General features: G+C 40.7%; 1 protein-coding gene across 12 annotated transcripts in view; it reads right to left on the reverse strand.

Moving 5' to 3' along the window:
* PPM1B (protein phosphatase, Mg2+/Mn2+ dependent 1B) overlaps window positions 1–23483 on the reverse strand; it is a 59747-nt gene extending 36264 nt beyond the window's left edge. For 2 of the 12 annotated variants that reach the window (XM_061991332.1, XM_061991333.1), the window contains exons 1-3: window positions 23220–23479; window positions 10393–10511; window positions 507–651 (exon numbers count right to left, since the gene is read on the reverse strand). The gene's annotated coding sequence lies outside the window, so the exon portion shown is untranslated. Of the gene's footprint in view, window positions 1–506; window positions 652–8150; window positions 8249–10392; window positions 10512–13394; window positions 13535–23219 lie in introns of all 12 variants that reach the window. The other 10 variants (XM_061991325.1, XM_061991323.1, XM_061991331.1 and 7 more) reach the window with 10 other exon arrangements.
* Between the last annotated feature and the right edge of the window lie 560 nt (window positions 23484–24043).

The raw sequence follows: 24043 nt of genomic DNA on the forward strand, positions 1-24043 counted from the left end.
TTGTAACAAAGATTTAGAGATTTTCTGTAACTGATTAGAAAAAGGATAACTTAAGCAGTACTGCTGCTACTAGTGCACTTAAGGAAATACAGACCTTGAGGGGAAAAGCTCCACATATAGACCGTAAGCTGACTTCACAGTAGCAAAACGCTTCATGATTTCTACTGTGACACCATTCAGTGTTTTGAGTGAGAAAATACCTTCCTCAAAATCTAGGTCAGCACACACTTAGCTGTTAAAAATCATGAGGCTTTTTTCCATTTATTAACAGTACTTTGTACTGTAGCAGAGAGAAGTTATACAAGTTTTATTTCCTCTCTGTTAAAAATAAGATTAAGCAAAAATCAAAAGTACCTGAAGAAGAAGAAAAAAATTTCACATCCTTTCATTCAATCTGCTTTGAAATTTGTTAAACGCTTGGGTTAATTATGAACTGCAAATTAAAACACAGTCCAAGTAAAAGCTTGGTTTCCCATACATTTCCAAGTGGCAGAATTTGTTCTTACCTGTAATTGCAACCGTGTCAATATCCTATTTCAGTGCTGAAAGAATTAGTTTACATTCCTGCTGCCAAGAAGCACATAACAGAATGACTTGCAAAACCTTGAGATAACAGTACAGGACACAACATCTGCTTTATTTTGGTATTTCCTAGAAAGAAACAAAGAAAGTTATTAGCTACTCCAGATGGTTTACAACAGGTTTGAACATGATTTTTCCCATGAAAACAACTTTCAAGTGTTTCAACTAAAGCTACATCTGGATGTCAAAAGACCTTCAGCACACTCCCTGAACACCATTATTGAAGACTCGTGACAACAAAAATCAGATTCTTTTTTTTCCCCCCATTTCCTTCACCAGCACAGACTAGTACTTAAAAAGTCAGCTAGCCTATTACCTGGCATACAGGTCCTCAAATTCACTAACAGAAGGAATAGCTTTTGCATGCCTGCTAGCATAATAGTGCTATTTGTTTTTTTTTTTTTTCATCTGCTCAAAAGATAGACTACAGTCCTTGAGCTCTTGACAAGACTTAAACCCACCAAATAAAGCATGTAGAATCTGCAAGTTCTTTATTCTGCTTGCTTAGATGTAAAAATGCACAAGAGTTTAAAACAAAAGCAATAAACTTAAGCTCCAAAAGCATTTGAAATAAGAATCATGTTTCTCTAAAAATTATTTTTTAACCATGAATTCGGCTTAAAATGTAAAAGCAGCAGATGACTAAATTTGTATATCTACAAAAGCATCTAGGCATCTACCCACTGTTTTGAACAGGATGCAAACATTCAAATTCCTTCATGGATGAGAGACTGGATGTTTAAATCTCAGAAACCATTGCATCTTACAAAAGTTATCATGACAGTACACTGGTAGAAGGAACTATCACAGGAACAATTCTGTGTAACAGCCAGCTTTGTCTGGGGCATGAGGAAAGTACAAGTCTTATTCTAACACTGATCATTTTAAACTTAATATAGTACTCGAGCTGAATGAGTGATAAAAGAGACATGTTGCAAACCCTGGCCCATTGATTGAAGAATGGAGCTATTTTATTATGGTTTGCCTCTTCCAAACACTAAAGAGTGCTTTCCAACAACCAGAAAGTGCCATAAGAAAGAAATTGCTCAAAAGAAGGGATATTTTGCTACTGTTTGAAGAATTATAGAGATTCAGTAAGTTGCATGCCTGTAGCACTGTACTGCTGCAAGCCTTGTATTTTCCCCAATATACTCTCTTAGGCATCACAATGGGATGGATGGCTCAAGGAATCAAACAAAGCCAGAAAGTCAATTATTTTCTGCCACTTGACCTCTCCAAACCAGTCTAAGAAATGGAAGTGCAAATGCCAGAAATCCAGAACCAGCAGCTGCTGCCCATTCAATTTTGCTTAGAGTATTATGAAACTACACCTTAAGCAGCATCTACATCATTTATGAACTCTGATTAAGTATTTTGAAAGAACTGGGCAGCAACTATATCATGTATTGGACTACATAGCAAAAGTCCTCCCTCCTCCTAAAACTTCCAGTAAAAAAAAAGTTGTTGATCCAATGACTTCAGGTGAAATAAAAAGAAAATCAGAACTACAAACAGCACAGACTGAAAGTTGCAAAAAAATCTCACTTCTTAAATACACCAGTGACCAGGGCATGAACACAGAATACATAGCCAGAACACAACTGCCTTCAAGCACTGTCTCCCACCTTCAGAAGATTCCCCTTAACTAGCAGGGTACAGGATACCAGCAAAATAAAATGCTCAAGAGCCTCACTTCATCTGATGCTACTTCAGAAGCCTTTAGAAGTGGCCGACTCACAAAAGCAGGCCAGGAGAAGACAAGTACTATGCAGAAGCAAAAGGCTTGACTCCTCCCAAATTTTTCTACTCTGCAGAGGATGTGAGAACATTTAATAAACAAAGATAACTTGCAGCCTGGAGATAGGTTGCTTACAGTAGGGCAGATTCAAAGATAAGTGTTTTGAGCTGAGAGAATCTCACCTCAGAATACAATCCTATTTACAGAAATTCCATCTATGTTAATTCTCAGAAGTGAGAAATACAGTATTCAGTGTCCCAAAACACAAAAATATTCTATGATATATACTCCACCACTAAACATTACATAAAGAGGGGAAACTACTCCTACTTACTTTTGTACAGAGTGACTCTTACTTCTCCAAATAAGTTGCACTTGTTTGATTTTTTTTTACCATGTGAGAAGGCATTTCACAGTACAGGTTTGGAACAACAAGCTATTGTATCCAGGCCCCAATTACTTGTGTGGAGAAAAGTAGTGGTCTTATCCAGATTGCTCACAAAAAAATGCATCACAAGAATAAAGCTGAACACATCTTACTCAAGGTTTAACAGAATGACAAGATGTATTAAGCATTTTATTTGGGCTCCTTAGAGCTTTGGAGTATGTAAATGCTTAATATTTGAGTAGGACTAAGTTAGTTTAGTGAACTTGTATAATTTTGCTACCATAATACCAGTACTCTACAGTAGAATAGTTTATTTGAGCACAACTTGTATATTCATTGGCTAATAAAGAACTTGAATTTCACCACGTTTACAGTATTTTCTTCAGAATGTAAAGACTATGCAGCCAAAGCCATCATAAGTAAATCACTTCTGAAGAGCTGAACCCAATATTCAAAAATATGCACATGAAAACAAATTAAGCAACGTTCTTCAAATTTCTCTATGCTACCATATTATTTTATAGAAGGGTAGGCATCAAATGCTGATGATTAAATACATACTTAACCCTAATAGCAAAGCACTAGTGATCCTTAAGCTGAATCCTCATGTTTAAATCAAACAAAATGCACTACAACATCCAGTCCTTTGCAAGCTTCCAGACTCCAGTCAGAAAAGTACCAGAAAAACACTGGCTTTACTCTGCTCCACAATCAGCTATGATTCATCTTTTACAGATAACCAAATCATTGCTGCTTTAAAACAAGTAAATCAACCAACCCATTCCCTGAATACCAACAGAAAGACCTATCATCTAATGTGTCATAGAATCATAGAATGGTACGAGTGGGAAGCGACCTTTAGAAATCACCTAGTCCAACCCTCCTGCCAAAGCAGGTCAACCTAGATCAGGTCACACAGGAATGCATCCAGGCGGGTCATGAAGACCTCCAAGGCAAGAGACTCCACAACCTCCCTGGGCAGGAACATAAGAGCACATATCAAGGGAATGCACTTTAAGTTCAAGTAGCAGTTCTTCCTTAATATACATATATGGTAAAGCCCAAACAAAAACAGGAGTTACTTTCTATGTAATCAGTCGAGACAATTTACAACTTCCACTCTAAAGAGGAAGTTGTTCATTCTTTCTAATGAAAGGATAATGAATTCTCTCTGCATTTGCTAAGTGGTTCTCAGTTCCATACAAAAACCACCGTGAATCAACCACGACTGGGCAAAACCTTGATTTGATTTTGTGGTTAAGTTTATTTTGGGGTTCCCCCCCCCCCACCTTCAAACATAGAAACTACACCAAAATGTTCACTACAACAGGAGAAAGAATCAACAGAAGTTCAAAACTAAAAACTATGATGTAAACACTTTATCCTTTTTTAAGCAGTTGATCTAATATTACGGTTTTTTTAAAAAGTGCTATGGTATCTACCACTGTATGTAGAACTAACACCTACAGTGTCTTAAAAAGCTAAATGCCAACAAATTTACTTGGAGTTCTGGTGAAAATTTAGTTAAGCAGTTTGAAGTTTGCACGTCAAATTTTTATTGCCAGTTTGTCATTTGAACTACTCAAGGCTGAATTTCCAACAGGAACACACTATTAGACAAGTACTTTACACTCATCTAAAAGCTTGATAATACTATTGACTTAGCATTCTAATTTGGTCCATACTTTAAATACCACCTTACAAATGGTGAACTTAAGCAACAGCATCTGAAACCTGCCTTTTGATATATCTTACAAGAGCTTTTTTCACACAGACCTATCTTCAATACATCTGTAAGGCACCTCTCTAATTCCTAAATTCTCTTTAATTCTCTTTTAGCTAAGCTTTAGATCAGTACATTCACATCATGGCTATGCAGGCGTCCTGACAGCAGCGACAGCTTAAGCAGTATTTGCTCTCAGCTCCAAATCCCTGTTTCCTCCCAATGTGGTAGAGCAACAGAGATGGATAGTTATCACTGGTACAAGTGAACGCCTGAAGCAGAGGCTGCTCATCCAGCTGATGAGTAACTCAAATTCTACTGAATTATACAAGCAGAAGATGAAGGAATACCAAAAGCCAGCCTTACTAGAATTCATAATGCATGTATGCAATCTGCACTTGCCTACTGGGAGATTGCTGGCAATCACTTACTCCCTTGTTCTCCTGTAACAGACTGGAGTTATGCTTAGCCTAACTCAAGTACAGAACTATGGCATCTCCTTTCAATCAGTTATGATAGCTTATCAAACATCCAGTTTCAGGAATACTGAAGAGAAAGGCCATCCAACATGTTCCAGTAAAAATATTCAAGCAGAGAACTCTTCCATTTTTAATTATCTGATCTTTAGCTGAACTAAGGAGAAGAGACTATCTTCAACATATTAAATATTTTGCATTTATATATTAGTACTAAATTACAAAAGAGTCACTATTAAACCTACAGATAACTGTAAGCAGATTCTATGTTCTACTATGAACAAACACATTTATTGGAGCTGCCAGGACTTTCTAAAGAAGAGCTTGCAAAAGTCTCTTCCCTAGCTTTTATGATATCTTACATTATAGCTATAGTGTAAGTAGAGTTCTAGATATGCATTACACCTTTCACAACATCCAAGAGCTGCAGATTGAGAAATATGTGGTCATATTCTGCATGGGTTTGCGCTTCTTCTTACTTAACAAAAAGGCAGATTCTGCAAACATCCATCTACTTGATGGGGATTTAAAATTCCAGCTCAGACACACCAGAGTGATATGCATGGGCAATGTAAGATGTTTACCATTACTAAAGTGTTTATCTTTTGAGCACATTCCTATGGTGCTTCCCCATGAGGTAAATTCAGTATCATCTTACTAGCTAGGATATCTAGGTAGCAACAGATAATGAGTCCTCATTAAGACAACAAAGATGACTGAGCTCCGAAATTTTGAGATGCTCTAATTGTAGGATATAGTCAGGAAACTTTCAACAGATTAATATCACTGAGTCTCTTGTAGGAAATGCTTACAAAGGGGAACAAAAGTTTCTCTGAAGAAGGTTATCTTGACAAATTCTTCTCTGAGCAGTGTTTAGTGATTTTTAAGCCAGCTAAGATCTATAGGTCCCAAAAGTTTACTTTCATCTGCATGGAGAATCTCTCCCTAGCATCTAGCAATGTATTTAGAAGAAGTCAGGTTTTGAATCAAGTCTTGTACTACCAACTAAAGCCAGCAAGGAGGTTTTATCCTCAATACCACATCTTATTTTTCTGCTGCTTCTGACAGAAAAAAACCCTTAAACCTCGTTTCTACAACATGTCTTTCTGTACAGGTCCTGTATTTAGTGCAAATATCTCACCCAGGATTCTTGAAGGCACAATAGCATCCCATTTTGTCTATCAGAGCAATTAAGCCATTAAAATAGATGCATAATAACAAATCATACTTTTTCCTATGTTAAATGTATAATACATACAATCCTACATGGCACCAGAAGCATATCTAAAATTTAGAAGGAATTTACACTCCAAAGTAAACTAAAAAACAAGTTAAATGATAAAAATTACAACATTTCCTTTAGTACCATGTACAGAAAATACAGCCAGAATTCCCTAATGTTGATACTATTTGATTTCTGTCACCGTCAAACATAACAAATTTATAAGGGATAGCAAGAGTGGTTTTTTGTTTTTTTGGTTTTTTTTAATTTATTTACATACAATGTTGACAGTTAGGGGAAAGACTTTCCTTTTAAGAAGGTTCTTATTCTTCCCTCATCTTCTAAGTTTTCAGAGACAAATGAACTAAAACTGAGCCATCCCAGCAGATAAACACTTGGATACTGCTGATTTAAGACCTGGGAGTCCTGAGTAACAATAAACTAGCCACGAGCGAGCAATGTGCCCTCGTGGCCAAGAAGACCAATGGTATTCTGGGATGCATCAAGAAGAGTGTGGCCAGCAGGCCAAGGGAAATTCTTCTCCTCTTTTACTCTGCCCTGGTGAGGTCTCATCTGGAGTCCTGTGTCAGTTTCTGGGCTTCCCAGCTCCAAAGGGATAGAGAACTTCTGGAGTGAGTCCAGTGCAGCGCCATCAAGATAATCAGGGGACTGGAACATCTTCCTTATGAGGAAAGGTTGTGGGAACTGAGGTTGTTTAGTCTGGAGGAGACTGAGGCAGGATCTCATTAATATTGCATCCCTTTTTTCTGTTGTATCTAGTGACAGGAGAAGGGGTAATGGGATGAAGCTGGAACACAAAAGTTCGATTTAAACATAAGAAAAAATTATTTTCCTGTGAGGGTGAGGGAGCCCTGGGACAGGCTGCCCAGGGAGGTTATGGAGTCTCCTTCCTTGGAGGTCTTCAAGACCTGCCTAGATACATATTGATATGACCTCATCTAGGTGGACCTGCTTCTGCAGGGGGTTGGACTGGATGACCTCTAAAGGTCCCTTCCAACCCCTGCCATTCTATAATTCTATGTTCCTGTGCAGACAATTACAGGAGGCATAAATTCTCTGCATGCTACTTAAGCACTTAGATTTATTTGTGGCTTTTTTTTTTTGACAAATGACCACTTGCTAGGTTCATACACTAAAGGAGCTAAACGCAACAAAAAGGTCATTCAACACCATTATAAATTCACCAGCACATTCAAATCAGTAACATAAGAACACCAGTACTACAAGCTTCCAAATATTAACACTCACTATGCTATAGGCGTCTTAGTGTTTACTGTGAAGCACAAAACTTGGAAAGAGATAACTCAGGCATCTGTTATGTCAACTAACAGCCTACACACACACACAAAATCTTTCAAAAGAACTAATTTAAATAATACAGGAACTGAAGGCTACAAATAGGAATTGTTAAAATACACAGTTATTTTTATACTTCATTTACAGTTTTACAACATCTTTTTGTTTCCTTTATTTTTTTCCATATTTGTTTTTTACCTATTTCAGTAGCTAGTTTATTCATAGTGCTGCATTAAGATGAAGAGAACTTGCATCTAGAAATGCAAGATGGTTTATTTCCTTAGAAAATCATTCCCTTATTGCTAACAGATTTTTCACTTTCCTAAATCAACCCAGCTGAACTGATTTGATTACATTCAATTAAGACGTATCTCAAAGCATTTTTAAGGTAGTGATGAAGAAATGCTTAAGAGAAGCTGCTGATCCTGCATGATATGTTATAATCTATTGTCACACTGTATCAGGATCAATATACCTGTAATCACATGATACATTCTATTCATTCCACAGTATGGTATAGAAGGTAGGTTTCAGATCACAGACGGCTTGTCAGACTACTTCAGAGAACACAGTGCTCCCCCCCTGTGCTTTTATAGCATGCTCTACTTTTCCATCAGGATAGAAAGTTTTTTTAAGAAAGTCTGAAGTCTAACTAAAAAAAATACTGTTTCTAGGAATTGCAGAGTGAAGCGAATTTCCATTACCTTTTTTTCTGGCAGCAGTCTCCAGTATCGTTGCCTGGACACATGGAATCTTTTTCAGGTGTCTGCATTGAGGCTATCTGAACTGCTTCACTTGTCATCTAAACAGAGGAGTACTTAGCAAGAAGCAGCCATTCGGCAACTTGCAAGCTTAAACACTCAGAATTTTGTCCAATTGGTACTGCAACTTCAGTTTCACAGTAAATCACTTACTTTTAACCAATACAGTTTAAACTCTCTTGGTTTGCAAAATATATTTCAATGCTGAAGTTTCAGATATATCTATTGAGTAAAGACTGTTTTAATTTTGTCACTATGCAAAAGTATCACAAAACGTGTCGAGCTATACCTGCAAAAATTCAAAGGGCAATTTTATCAATAAGAACGTTAAAACTAACATGCAAGAAGACCATGCCAGTATTCAAGAAATCAATGTTAGAGAAGGTGCTTAAGGGTATTACAGGCAGTCAATGCAGTAACAATAGGTCTACATAGACCTGACAGCAAAAAAGATTCCGGGAAGCAAGCATGTTAATAATTCAACATTCATTTTATGTTACTCATCAGGTCAGACATCAGCTGCAGGCAAATTTGGATAACACAGATTAAGGCACCACCTCCAGCTCCACCAAAGGTTACTGCTCCTGTACCCTGCTGGCTGCAAGATGTGCCCTTGCTGGACTAAATGGTGATGGGAATATCTTAGCACAAAGATGTATTTAAAAACCCACCACATTAATTGTAGCAAGGGGGCAGACACCCTACTCTGTCATCCCATTTATAGTGGCAACGTGTCAAGATATTTTAAAGCTATTTCAGTCTTCCAAAGCTCACATCTCAGTCTTATCACTCTACTACATGTAAAGCTTAACATGCATGTATTCTACACTAGGTTTAACTGTCTCCATTAAACTAAGTATCAATAATAAAATAAAATCAAGACACACAAAGGAACATTCTTAAGTATTCAGGCTTTTGCAGAACGACAACTGAAAGAATCTGATGAATTCAGCAGTTTGAAAAGAAATGTAGACATTTCAGCTTAAGGATTAGATAGATAATTCAGTAAAACCTACTATATAAAAAGCAGAACCACACAGTCATAACAAATCAGTAATAGGTACACGAATAGAAGACTGCTGATCTGAGCCTTCAAATAGGTGCTGAATTCAGCACAACAAGTGCCAATTTCGGCAGGTTTCCACCCCCTAAAAAATTCAAGAGCTAGCATCAGGCAACCATCTGCCTATGTTAAGTGCTACGTGTACTTTCTAGTCACCAAAACAGCTCCTACATCCTTCTGAATGACTCCATGCAAATTTATCCACCATCTGTCCTATGACTGGATATCATAGTCCTGTATTCCCCTTCTCATACAAAACACCAACACTGCAAGGAATAGCTACATGCCTCTCCATTCTTCTCAACCACTTTTTCAGTTCTTGCCTTTGAGTGCCAGATCATGATCCTAGTCCACTGAATGGGACAGTCTATCAACATTCTCCCCAAGACTGGTGCCACTAGAGTGAATTCCACTTGGTCTGCTACAGGCTTAATGTTCCTGGTTCTTGTTATATCCTCCACTCTGCCCTGGGAAGTGGCATGGGAACACCACAAAAACTATTATTAAACATTTTGTTAAACTGCATGGAAACTGAAGGCAATGGTATCACTCTAATGAATCATGTTAATGGTTCGTATCACTTGATTGGTGCTCTACCTTAGAGACAGATCACAACTGTGGCTTTTAGAGAACTGCATCTACCACCCCTTCCAAAATGCAACAACCTGCCCTCCAACTCCCAGTTATTTCCTAATATTTTGAAATTGGCTATGTCACTTAAGCTATAGTATTGCATTCACAGAGAAATTATATCTCAGCACAGGACTTAATGTAAACCAGAAAGAGACACTGTCAATTTAGTACAACAATCTGATTGATATCATGCAACTTGGTGTATCAGTTTTAGAAGTCGGAACATCCATGCTACCCAAAAGACAGCTTTGCACAGTAAGCATTAGTTACAAGTAGCAACCTGCTTAACTTATTTTAGTTAAGGAACAAAAAGCCACAGCTAGTTTATATGCCTCTGATCATGAATGCATTTCCCATAGAAATATTTAATAGTTAATATTCTGCAGGAATAATACAATACGCATCAAGAATCAAGAAACAGTATCATTTTTTCAAGCTTCAGTATTCATGTTTTATATGTCATCTGATCACGGATATTGAAAGTCTTACCTTGACCTCGAATGTAGTAAAAAAGTCACAAGTTCTTCCAGATTTTTGTCCTTCTGTTATTCACTTTAGAGACTCTTTCGTGTATATTAGGGGTGAACAAGGCAGAAGAGCCTGTAAGTCTGAAAGTAGTAAGATGAAAAAATTGACTAAATTCTCTCCTAGTTCAACACTATATTCAATAAAATCTATAGCTCAAGAAGCACTTGATAGCAACTTCTACACTGAACTAATAAAATACACGAACCACTGGAAGTAGCCAAGTTAGTAAAGAAGTTCCTACTTGTCTAAAGTAATGCAGCAAAAGATCATGTGAATGTCTTTCACTGAAGATTAAAGTATGAAGTGATCTAAGCTGCAACATTCAATGGCCACTATTTGCCAAAAAACTCCCACTGACAATATGTACCACCTTCACAGACATCGTGTAAGCAAATCCAGTTCCAAACCAGGCATATGTACAACCACATGACAGAGAGCATGGCTGCATATACTTATGTATATGCATGAATGTTTAAGTGCAAAGAGGATGGAAAAGTCTGGCATTTATAAGAATATATTCTGATTCTGGACATAAAAGAAAGAGTAAGTGTTGAGATTCAAACTTATTCTAAAGCACAGAAACCACGACAAAGAAGCCTCTTACTAGCCACTGCAGATTTCTTTAAAAGCAAAAGCAGAAACATGCCTCACCAAAGTTATCTTGGTTATGAGAAAGAAACAAAGTTGCTCTTCTCACAAAAGCTTGAGAAGGGCTATCTTAGTTAAACCCACCATGCCTAGAAACAACAATACACAATCTCTGCAGCATTAATCTGACTAGACTGTTCTCTATTTTGGAGGTGTCTACATGTAGCATCTAAGATGACAGTTTCTTGTCATAGGCCTTTACAAAGAGGGAAATGAACTAATTTCAGAGAAATTGAGATGTAGTTTCCAAGATCTTTCTTGCTATCTGAGTAACTTCAAACAACAAATGCTTAGGTTTCACAACAATGTTCAGAATAATGTGTGAAGCCAAGTGAGATGCAAGATACGTTGAACACTATAAAGTTCTAAAACTTCTGTTTTCAATATCCAGAAAGAATATTTTTCCTTCCTTTCTTAAAAGATGAGCTTATTCAAGGAGTGTTCCTTGCTTATTTCACACTTACTCCAATAGGTAAATTTCAAGTAACAAATAATTAGTATCAAAAATAGACATCAAGAGCAACTGATATTGTTCAAGCTATTTTATTAGAAGCACTAGAAATAAATGCCACCCACACAAGGAAACAAGCTTCCAAATGAAACAGAATTTATTGATTAGACTACTTAGGTCTCTGCCATGGGCGATTCTTCACAGAATGATTCTGAGTGGAGGGGACCTACAAAGTCAATTTCCGTCTCACAGTGCAGTCAATGTTGAATGCACTTCCACTCGCTTAGGGCTTTATCCACTCGGGTCTTGAAAACCTCCATTGAGACTAACAGTTACATCCTATAATCTCTTAATAATCATCCCTACATTACCACATTTCCAACTTGTATCCACACATTTCAATTGATGTCCATTCTATTGTTTCCCACTGTGGACCTCAGTAAAGAAGGTGGATCAACCTTCTTGGTATCAATCCTTGTATGTATCGGTTCCTATTGGGTCCCTCCTAAGCACCTTTTCTCCAGGGTAAACAAGGCCACTCAAGGCTCTCAGCATTCTTCCACAAGTCACACACTCCAGCTCCCTGACTATCTTGATGGACTGTCCCTAGGTTTCTCATTGTTCTTAGTGTAGTGAGAAAAAAAGCAAAAACTGGACACACTACTACAGCTGTATTCTGGGAACACAGAATCATAGAATGGTAGGGGTTGAAAGGGACTTTTAAAGATCATCTAGCCCAACCTCCCTGCCAAAGTAGGTCCACCTAGATCAGGTCACACAGGAATGTGTCCAGGTGGGTTTTGAAGACCTCCAGGGAAGGAGACTCAACACCTTCCCTGGGCAGCCTGTGCCAGGGCTCCCTCACCGGAAAACAGGTTTTTCTTAAGTTTAAATGGAACTTTTTGTGTTCCAGTTTCATCCCATTACCCCTTGTCCTGTTGCTAGATAGAATAAAAAAAGGGATGCCACAACCTCCTGACATCCATAATTTATATAATTGTAAATACTAATGAGATCTCCCCATCATCTCCTCCTATCTAGACTAAACAGCCCCAGTTCCCGCAGCCTTTCCTCATAAGGAAGATGTTCCAGTCCCCTGATTATCTTGATGGCCCTGCACTGGACTTACTCCAGAATTTCCCTCCCCTCTTGAGCTTAGGAGTCCAGAACTGGACACAGGACTCCAGATGAGGCCTCATCAGGGAAGAATAGAGGGGAAGAGCAGAACCTCCCTTGATCTGCTGGCCACACTCTTCTTGATATATCCGAGAATGCCATTGGTTTTCTTGGCCACAAGGGCACATTCTTATTATCAACCAGGAGCATCTGCAGCAAATGTCAGCTAAAGGGAAGTAAAGGTGTTCTCATCACTATTAGAGTGCACTGATGACTTGTTCACCATAAATATGTCCTTCTCAGTACAGTTAAAGCCCAAACAGTCTGTAGCACTGCAGGAGGGTTACCTACCCATCCCGAAAGCAGAATTTTTTATCAAGTGAAATAGAAAGCTTTCTTCACCACATAACATAGCAAGGATGTTTGAAACAATTCTAGTTAAGAGAATAAGTCATCCTACTGGGTTTAATGTTACAAGCTAGATATTGATCTTCAGTAGCTCTTAACCTCCATCACTCACATTCAAATATAGGAATAAAACTTAAGCATAGACAAGGTTTAGTATATAGCAAACCAAAGGAGAAACTGGAGTGAAATAAGCTCCATTGTTTACTATGATATAAAAGTAAGATATAAAATACCAATGTCTCAATGGCAGAGTCCTAATAAGCCTTTCATCCATGTTACACATAAGCCTAATTATTATCTAAAAACAAAATATATGAGAAAGTTGAACTATAGCTTTTACCATTTATAAAAACCTGATGAGCTCATGAAGCCTGCCTGCAGAAGAGACTGAACAGGTACTTGACTATAGCAGATACCGTGAAATATTATCTTTCCAACGCAATCATCAGAAGAAGTGGTATGTTTGTCTTTTCCTTGAACCTAGAAATGACCAATAAAAGAGAGAGTCACCTTAAACTGTTGCCAGTTTCACAGAATCATAAAATCATAGAATGGTAGGGTTGGAAGGGACCTTTAGAGATCATCTAGTCCAACATGCCTGCCAAAGCAGGTCAACCTAGATCAGATTGCATAGGAACGCGTCCAGGCAGGTCTTGAAGACCTCCAAGGAAGGAGACTCCATAACCTCTCTGGGCAGCCTGTTCCACTGCTCCCTCACCCACACAGGAAAATAGTTTTTTTCTTATATTTAAATGGAACTTCTTGTGTTCCAGCTTCATCCCATTACCCCATGTCCCAACCTCCTGACACCCACCATTTAGATATTTGTAAATATTAATAAGATCTCCCCTAGTCTTCTCTCTTCTAGACTAAACAGCCCCAGTTCCTGCAGCCTTTCCTTGTATGAAAGACGTTCCAGTCCCCTGATCATCTTGGTGGCCCTGCACTGGACTCTCTCCAGAAGTTTTCTGTCCCTCTTGAGTTTCCTTACACTGTAAGACACGTACACAATCTGAAGTAGGGTTGCCTGAAAAGCCTCCCACAAAACAAGCAACTGCTGTTTTTAAAGCATCTTTTAAATGACTGAATAGCTACAAACTTCTAAGATTATCTTTTAAAAATCAGTTCAAATTATTTTGCACTTACAGAGGATTTACAGAACAGGTTTCACCTATGCCCTTTCCCCCAGCTCTATTGTTTTTATAAGATTGATTTCATTTTGATTACCTATAAAACCCCAACTATTTGAAGCTTTATGTACAATTTTATATTAGTTTACACAATGTTCCTCAGAGTAACATAATCAGCCACAACCTAGATTTTGGATGATTGCAATAAATTAATCTACCAGCTTCTGCAATCAATAAGGAAAAGACCAAGAAAGACATCATCTTGGGGAACAGGAAGAGTGAAACAACAACCAAAAAAACCCCCTTATTGTAATAAATCTCCTGGAAAAGTGGCAAAGACACAGAAAAAAACATGACAAGGTAACAAATGGATAAATATCACATCTCAGGAGTCAGTTTCAGAGACCTATAGGTAGTAGTCCCATGAGTATTGGACAACATTTGTTAAAGATGCCTGTAAATTCCACCTGTATTTAGACATTTTTAATAACCTCCTTAGAGGCATCACTTCAGGTCTTACTGACGACACCTGAAGTGAGACATTTATGAGTCTTTAACTGTATTGTGCGTGTGGGCTCTACTGAGACACGTGGATCTTCTTAGCCTTTTAAGATGTAGGACTGATCACTACCTAGAGGAGTTCATGGACTACCTCTCCTAGGTCTGTATTCAAATCCTGCAATAGATGAAACAAGAAAAGCACTTGATGTTCGTCTTGAGTATGCACATTAAAAAGAGTACCCTTTTATTGAAAAAACAGCTATAAACAACTTATCAAATGTCCCACAGAGAATCAAACTTAATGTTCAACAGTAGAAACAGAAATAAGTGCCTGCAACTAGTACTAGAATATATGAAGAGAGGTCTTGGGCAAAAACTGGTATGCAGAGTACGTCTTGACCAGGATGAAATTTTCCTGTTGGGAACTAGAACAAGTAGAATAAGTATTTTATTACTGTACTGGGGAAACAGAGAGCAGGAGCAGAAAGGACACAGGACAAAACTAACATCTGTGCTAGATTTACCCTTCATGCCTTTACAGCAACTCTCTGAAGTCAGTACTTTAAATACAGGCACATTTAAAACAGAAGCAAAAGAAATAACTTCTTTAGCTTTGTACACTGAAGACAAAACTCTCAGAACTCAGCCTGCAGTACCACATAGCTTCAGTACAGTACTTATCTAAAAAGTTTCAAAGCACATTACAGTTTCAGCAGCTTTTCAAGGTCACAACAGTGAACACAAACAAAACTCCCTGTGATAGCAAACACGAGCCTCTGTCCTCTCCAATTCCTAATCTATCACCCACAAAATCCAATGCAGCTGTACTCTCGAGGCCTCAACACGTCATTTTTAAATCCTTCATTTACTTCTCTCAGAATCACAGTCCAAAAGTACCATATGTGGTACTAGTGTGTATTACAAAAGGCTACAATACAATTCAAGAGCAACTTCAGATCTGACTACTTGGAGGTGGTTTAATCTTAGCTATCCTATAGAGAGCTTTTTAGCATTCCTTTTGAAGTTGTCATTAGGAACATAATTTCCTACTGCTAGATATGTTGCCCAAAATACATGGGTGGCAATACTTTTAACTCTTAAACTTAAAATAGTGGTAAATATTACTTTTTTTTAATAAAATATCAGTAAAACAAGAGATAGCACTCTTTAGTGGAAAATAAATAAAATACAACCTTCGGGAGCTAAGCTTCAACGTGTATCATTTCCCCCTTCAAGTTTTATGGAAACTGGCTACAATTCAGAAGTTAATACAAGGGTAAATATTTCAGAGATTATCAGATCCTAAGAGTTTTGTGGAAATAAATCGTCATATCAAGGAGACATCTAAACTAGTGCCCCTTGAGAACAAGTGCAGCAGGAATCACAGAATGGTAGGGCTTAAAAGGGGCCTGTAGAGGTCATCTAGTCCAGCCCCTTGTCAAAGCAGGTCCACCTAGATCAAGTCACACAGGAACACGTCTAAGCAGGTTTTGAAAATCTTCAGAGAAGGAGACTCCACACCCTCCCTGGGCAGCCTGTGCCAGGGCTCTCTCACCCTCACAGGAAAATAGTTTTCCCTTATTTTAAAATGGAACTTCTTGTGTTCCAATTTCTTCCCATTACCCCTTGTCCTGTCACTAGATACAACAGAAAAAAAGTGATGCCCCAACCTCCTGATGCCCACCTTTCAGATATTTGTAAACATTACTGAGATCCCCCCCAAGTCTTTTCTTATCCAGACTAAACAGCCCCAGTTCCTGTAGCCCTTCCTCATAAGAAAGGAGCTCAGATATGTTACGAAAATAACTTCCCATACAGGACAGCAGGACAGATAGTGAACACATGAAAATATTTTCAGAGCCTCACAATACAGTATACCCAGAAAAATCCAACCACAGACAAAGCCACAGGAAGTCAGGCTTCATAACCTGTTGCTCACACAGCTAGTTTCATTCTTAATTAACTCAAGTAGAATCATGAAAGAACTACTTTCCAGAATTCAGTGTAGTCTTACACAATTTCAAAACTAGAGACAAAAATTTGTGAACAGTCAGCTACCAGCCAAGATTAACAAACCATCCTTACTCCAATTTCTGCAGTCCTGACAACAGCAGTTATTAGGCAGGAGAAGGCAGAATCCAATGTCCTGCATAGCTCAACATCCTCTGCAATGCACCAATCTGCCTTTTAGAGACTCAGTACCTCTATGTTAGCACTTCAGTTTGGATCAGGATCACACTTTTGATGTACATCCAAGTCACTCCACTTACTGTGCTTGGTTCATGCCTCAAAGAAGTTTCTGAACACATGATCTGGACACCTCTCAGATTAACCTAAACTAAAACTCTGGGAAAACACCTAATACTCAGTAACGTTTAGGGTATATTCAGTCCACAAAGCCAGTCTACAACTAAAAATAAAGCTCTGTAAAGTACACACACCATGGACACCAGGTCTGCCTAACTTACAGCTTCACCATACAATCTTCTTCAATAGCAGCATAATTTGCTATTTGCTAATGTAAATATCACCAATGTGGCAGATAGTGCTCATTCATTTAGGAGAGCCTCAAGCAGCAGTAACTAAACCCGCAGAATTAAGTTGCCAACGCACACCTTTTAAGTTCTAAAAAGGAAGGCTGAGCATTCCTTTTCCTGGAGTAACTGTAGCAGCAGCATCTCACCACTCATTTACTTTTGCTTCCAGCCCTTTATGAGTTAAGAGTATAAAAAGGTAGTGAGATGTTCTGAACAAAGTTAAAAAAACCTGAAGACCTACACAGTCCATGCAACATCTGCATGTACTGTTGTATAAGACTCCCTAAACAGCACTGAAAACATAGCACAACAACCCACATCAGTGACTTCACTGTAGCTGGTGATAGGGAAGGAAGAGCAGCACACACTCGATAACTCTTTATATTACTTGCACATCAGCTTAACAAAGTACCCTAGAAAAGAAGGGGTTTTGTTTTTTAATAAGCTGACCAACGTTATATTCATCATTTCAGTTTTCCACTTGAACCAAAATATCACTTCTTTACAAATAGTTCCATCATTGATATTTGTTCTCTCCAGTCAGCACATTTTCTTTCAGTATACAGTTTTTTAAATAAAAGATCACGAGTTTTGAACAAATAGTATCTGGCCTTAGCAGGACAGACGAGCTGGCAAGAACAGGCCAAAGCACTGAGTGCATAAATTACAATGAAGTGCTACCTCCTCTACTCAAGTCATCATTATCATAGTTCATTATCTCCTTGATAAAAGAAAAATTAATTCATATAGTAACAATGCAGAGCCATGTTTGCTCTACATTCAGTAAAGGTCAACTTCCCACACAAGGATGCACACACAGAAGTAGGATTGTTGAAGACAGTATTTTCTATTTAACACACTAATGCCCTGAAAACTTCCAAGACAGACTGATATCTTCCTTTGTGATTAAACTGCATGTTGGTGGTCATAGACTTGCCATTACCACACACACTGAAGTACCAGTAGCCTAGTCTGAAACATCCTTAATCGATGTTTTTCTGAGTTGAACTTCTGTTAACTCTTGTGAAAATGGACTTGAGCACATAGTTGTACTATTTATTTGAAAGAAAATTCAACAAAAAAAGTTATTTCCTATCAAATATGCAGAAAGTCTACACCACGAGTAACACCATAAAGAGACACACAGGAGTAAAGTTAATAAGAAACTAATATAGATGGGGAAAAAGAGTAGTGGGTGACTTCTTTTTCCTAGCAGAACGATACCTGGGCCTGAATAATTTCCTCCGAAATTATAAAAAAGGCTGTTTTCCCTTCTACCATTTTCTACGTTAAAATATCTTTGTGCCTTCTCTCCCAACACATGTATTTCTAAAAAGCCAGAAGACTAATTTAACCTCCACTCATTGGCAACCCTTACGTTTCATCGTGCCAATAGTGTCTCAAGAAAGTTGAGATGATCCAAATTGCTCATCTCAGGAAACTGAGATGAACTTCATCAGCTTAGTTATTTCTTATATCTCATACAAAGCTTTTCAGACCAGCTTTCTTTTTGAGTGACACTCATTAGTTCCTTAGAATTTTTATTTGGCTTTAGCACATGATACAGATACAAAACTGTACAAGATTTATTTGCCAAATTTTAAGTTTCCCATGCTAGGTATCTGCCCATGACTGAAGGACATCAGTCAAATACCTGAGGAGTTTGCAAGATAGTCTGTTAGAGTTCTGATGACCTTTTTGAAAACTCACCATCTTGTTCTTGCATCAGGACACATTTTTCACTGTCTGTGCAATCCATTTGTCTTTTGCTGGGATTTTATAGTTCACTGTTATTTGAACTTAAGTGACTTTTTTTAAAAATAAGGACCTGCAATGACTTGTCCAGATTATGAAATTAAATTCCCTGAAGATTATATGCATATTTGATATGCTGAAGACCAGGGCTAGATCAGACCCCTCTTAAGTTTCACAAAACATTTATCCTGCATTCACAATAACAGAGTGAGAAAAAAAGAAGCTACAGTTCACACCCTGTGCACCAAAGTTCATACACCAAAACTTGAAGATTACCAAGCATAAATAACCAAAGCACAGAATGAAAAAAGTGTCAGAGAAGTTAAGATGGCAACAATTTTTTACTTTTAACAGTTTTCTAAGGTAATCATCATTGCTCTTCTCTAATTTACCAAGACCAATATTCAGATCAAATCACCTGGGTTATTAGAAAGCACACAATCTGAAGAATGCTTCCTAATTTTTACAGAGAAGTGAAGAGAAACACTAGTGCAGGACTGAATTCAGAGAGATAAGAAAACTTGTAGGACAAGGTGGTGAGAATTAAAAAAAAAAGCTAACAAAATAGAGCCTACTTGGTAAAATTAAGGTGGTGGGTGAAAAGAATCAATATTGGAGAGAAAACCACCATGAACACAAAGATATACATGACCTGATATAGTAACCACCCTCCACAATCCATACATGGAGACTAAAGATTCCGATTCACTTGGAAGAGACTGTGCTTGCATAAGAACAATGGTAAGCTAGTCATCTTCCAGTGCTGACTAGAAAAGAACAGCTATTTACTACTTACTAAGCTACAGCAGTATGCTTATGTGGCATATTTAAATGTTCCTACTGCACTGACAATCCACGGTACTACCAAATCATCAATCTGAATTTTCAGAGGTGTGTTTTTGTTTTGTTTTGTTTTTTAAAAAAGAGAAACCAACAGAACTAACCAGAACCAAACCAAACTCAACAACAAGAACTACACTAACAAAATACCACACACATTTCCCTAGGAACAGAATGGTGACATTTAGCAAGGTGTGCTGCAGTTGGCTTACTCAAGATGGACGGTACTCTGTGAATAATGCTCTACATACAACACCATCCCTTGCTGCTGTCTAAATAAACACTGATCCAAAGAGTGATATTCAGTATTGTAATGCAAATATTTCAGAGACACAGATTTTTTTAATCCACTATTAAGACTGTGTTTTTAATGCGTTTCCCTTCCTGTAATATGGGAGCAACATGTTCACATAAAAAAAGACTACTCTTGATCATCACTTTGAAGAGCAGTAGCTCTTTTACACTGAACATCTTAAAAGCCACATTTCAATTGTGATGGGTCTCAAGTTTAGTAAGTCAGAAGGACACACTAGTGATAACCACTGGAGAAGTTAATAAAAACAATTCCACACCAGAGACAAGAAGGGAACTGGATTATCCAGGACAACTACTGAGACTACTGTCCTATTTCTGTAGTCCCCTACCTCACTATCTGACCACCTCACAGCTATCACAATAAAAAAACAAGGCTTCTATACACTCTCTATACAGCTCTCGCCATACTACTTTAACTCCATCTCCTTCATCTTGATATTATGGGCCTTAATTAAATGACTATCCATATAATAACCTTCTCTAAGCATCTGTGCAGAACACGATATGAAGGGCCGTGCAAACAAATAATATAGTCTATCACAAACATGCAGAACATGGAATACACAAATGCATTTTCCTCATTTTCACCTGAGTCAAACAGTTTTCAATTTCAAATGGGTCATATTTTTACAGATCTCTGAACCTCAACTGCTTATGCACTAACCCTCTTTCAATCACAAGCACGCATCCAGTACAGAAGACCTTATACCTTCTGGACACATGCACTCAGTTACAAGTGTTAAGGTATATATAATTAATACATTTGAGCCCAAGCTGACATATAAACTAGGCTTGTATATACTACATTAAGTGCTTTTAGTTAGCTGCTGGCCTGTCAACGCTATTCTGTGAGCTAGTTTCGGCGAAAGTTTGCCTTTAAAGTTACTGGACAATTTCCCTCGTGGAACAAACAGTAAGGTGAAAAAACAGGAATCTCTTAACTATTCTGTAGCCTCCTTTAATCTGGTAATATAACAAACTGCCTTACCTTTGTTCAGGTTTTTAGTTTCCACTGACTATCATAACTCTAAATTACTTCATTCCACGAGGAGCAAAGAATCCACACAATCTCCTACCTCCTCAGGACACACCTGGGACCCCAGATCCAGTTCATCATCCCTCCCCCACACATTTGCAACTTTTCATAGCCTCAGCCAGAAATGCCTGCCTCCTCTCTGACTAGTGTTTCCTACCAATTCAGCAATATGAAAACTCCAGTTTCCCTTTTGCACAAATACCATTCCCCTGATAGACACATCTATACATATCTTAACATGATCTCCACCCTGTATATGTATAATCCCCACAAATTCATCCTATTCCCCCCTGCCACTTTTCAAGTTTATACAAACCTTTCAAAGACTCTACCAGTCATTTCTACCTCTAAATATCCAACCAAGTCCCCTCATTTTTCTTATAATCCATGGTAACCCTGGAAGTTTACCTACTGGAAGAGTGCATTAATACTCTTACAGATAGATTCACACTATCTTACACCTGTCATGAATATAGATATACTCAGTTTTACAACTCCCCAGGACAAGCAGACTTTTCTCCAAACAGTACTATGATGATCCCAACCCGTGACACCTGCTACATGTTTTCCAATTTGTATCCCATGGCTCAAACTACAACTATCCAGCCTTTCAGTTTCATCATGGTTCCTTGCTGTCCTAGCTCACCTCAACACACAAGAAACACAGCTCACTGAGCTGCAGACAGCCAGGCATCTCTCTCAACTCTAGGTGAGCAGCAGACAAACCAACTTCTATGCAATAAGAACGTGTGCGCCTTTCTGTCCACAAACCACCTCATATTACACGCCAAGGTCTCAAATATTAAGTCTAACCACGCTGGCCACCAAACAAAACAAGCCTGCAACCTTGTAGCAACCTGTTACCAAATCTTCCCACCTCCACAACACTGAGAAGCCAACCAATTTATCACCTTATTTCTCACAATACACACAAGACTGTTTATCTATCATTTCTAAATTCATGGGTCTTCATGTACCACTATTCCTATATTCATGTGGTTTCACCTGTCATCTGCATCCCCACACATACACATATTCCTCAACCAACCACAGCACACAAAACACCAGGCATATGAATTTTTCCAGCTGCCTCCAGTTCACCAAAATGAATCCCTCCCTTCGACTAGCTATAAATTACAGAAAAAGCATATCCACGTTTATATTCACTATGTTAGCAGAGCTGGCAAGCTCCACACAACTAGAGGGCCTGGCTTCAACTTCTTTCCCCTTACAGGCTACGGGCGCCTAGGCATTGCTTGTCTGTCCGCGGTTTCATTCCCTCCCCACGCCAGCAGCTCGTTACAAGCACCCAGGCCTAACGACAACTTCTCCTTCCGACAACGGGGCCGGACCCGCAGCTCGCCACCTCCCACATCCCACCCCGTCGGTAAACACCGGGCCTCGCCGGCCCCGGGCCGCCACTCCCCCGGCCCCAGCCAATGCACGTGCATGGGCCCGGCCCGCTGGCCGCCCCCTAACCCCGCTCCGCACGCAGCTACGGGATCGCCGGCCGCCTCACACACCACGACGCACAAGGGGCCCGGGCCCACAGGCAACGGCCGGCGTGCAGGGCCTGGGCCGCCGGGGCCCCTGCCGCCGCCCCAGCCCGGCCCGCCCCACCGGGGCGCACAGCAGGCGGCCAGCGCCGACCGCCCCCGTCCCCAGATCCACCAGCGGGCTCGGCTTCCCCACAGCTTCCTCGCCATCCCTCGCCCGGCCGCCTGCCCCGCCGGGAAGCCGTGTCACCGAGGCCCCCGGCCCTCTCTCCTCGCCCGGCGGGAAGAGATGGAGGCCGGCCTGTGCGGCGCCTGCCCACTCCCCGGCATCGCGCACGCAGAGGCGCTGCTCGCCACCCCTCCGGCCGCACAGAGCGGCCCGGCTCCGCCAGCCCCCGCGGCACGCGCGCAGGCCCCACCGCTCCGTAACGCACGCGCCGCGGCCGGGCCCGGGCCGCCCGCTCGGACTCTTCCCCAACTCTGCCCACCTCAGACTGGCCCGGCGCGGACACGACCCTCTCGCCCCTGCCCCACGGCCGGCCCTGGCCCCTTTACCTGTCGGCGGACGCGCGCCGGCGTCTCCGGGCGCTAGGCGCGCCTGCAGGGCCCGGCCCGGGCGAGAGGGCACCTGGCTCAGCCTCAGGCGCGCGCCGCCACGCGCCGGCCGCCACCGGCCGCAGCTGCCACCCGCTCGCGCGCTCCGAGCGCCGCCAGCAGCGCGGACATGTTGGGAGCCCCCGTCCCGAAGGCCGCCGTCAGGCCCGCCCCCCCTTCTCAGCCGACGTCAAAGAGCCCCGGGAGGGTGGGGCGGGCGGGGCACAGCCCACGGCCCCGCCCCCGCCGGTCCCGGACGGGCCGCCTCGCGTCCTTCCCCAGCTACTGGCCGTCGGTGCCGTCGCTCAGCCCGGCCCGCCCCCTTCCCGGTAGCCATTGGCCGTCCGTCCTGCCGATTCTCTCCTTCCTCAGTGTTACTGGTCGACCCCTTCGCCGCTCACCCACCAGCCCCGCCCGAAAGCTCTTTTCTGATTGGGCCTGTCCCCTCTGCTTTAGCAACTATTGGCTGCGGACCTTGTCAATCAAGGCGCGAGGACACGGACTCTTGTCTCCGCACATTTTTTTTTTGCCGGCCTCGCCGCCTGGGCAGGACTGACGGAAGCGGCTGCCAGCGAGCGGCCTTGCCCCTCCCAGCCTCCCTCCCCCCGCCAAATCCCTTCCCTCCCGGCGCGGTTTGCCTGCAGGCCATTGGCTCTCGGCGCCGCCAGTCCCTCCGCCGCTCTCGCCCCGGCCGCCGCTGCGCGAAATGGGCGTGAATCGCCCGGCGCCCGCTTTCTCCTGATTGGCCGCCGGCGCTGTCAATACAGCGGGGCCGGCGGGCGCGG

The sequence above is a fragment of the Colius striatus genome, chromosome 2, assembly GCF_028858725.1.
Source record: "Colius striatus isolate bColStr4 chromosome 2, bColStr4.1.hap1, whole genome shotgun sequence".
NCBI lineage: Eukaryota > Metazoa > Chordata > Aves > Coliiformes > Coliidae > Colius > Colius striatus.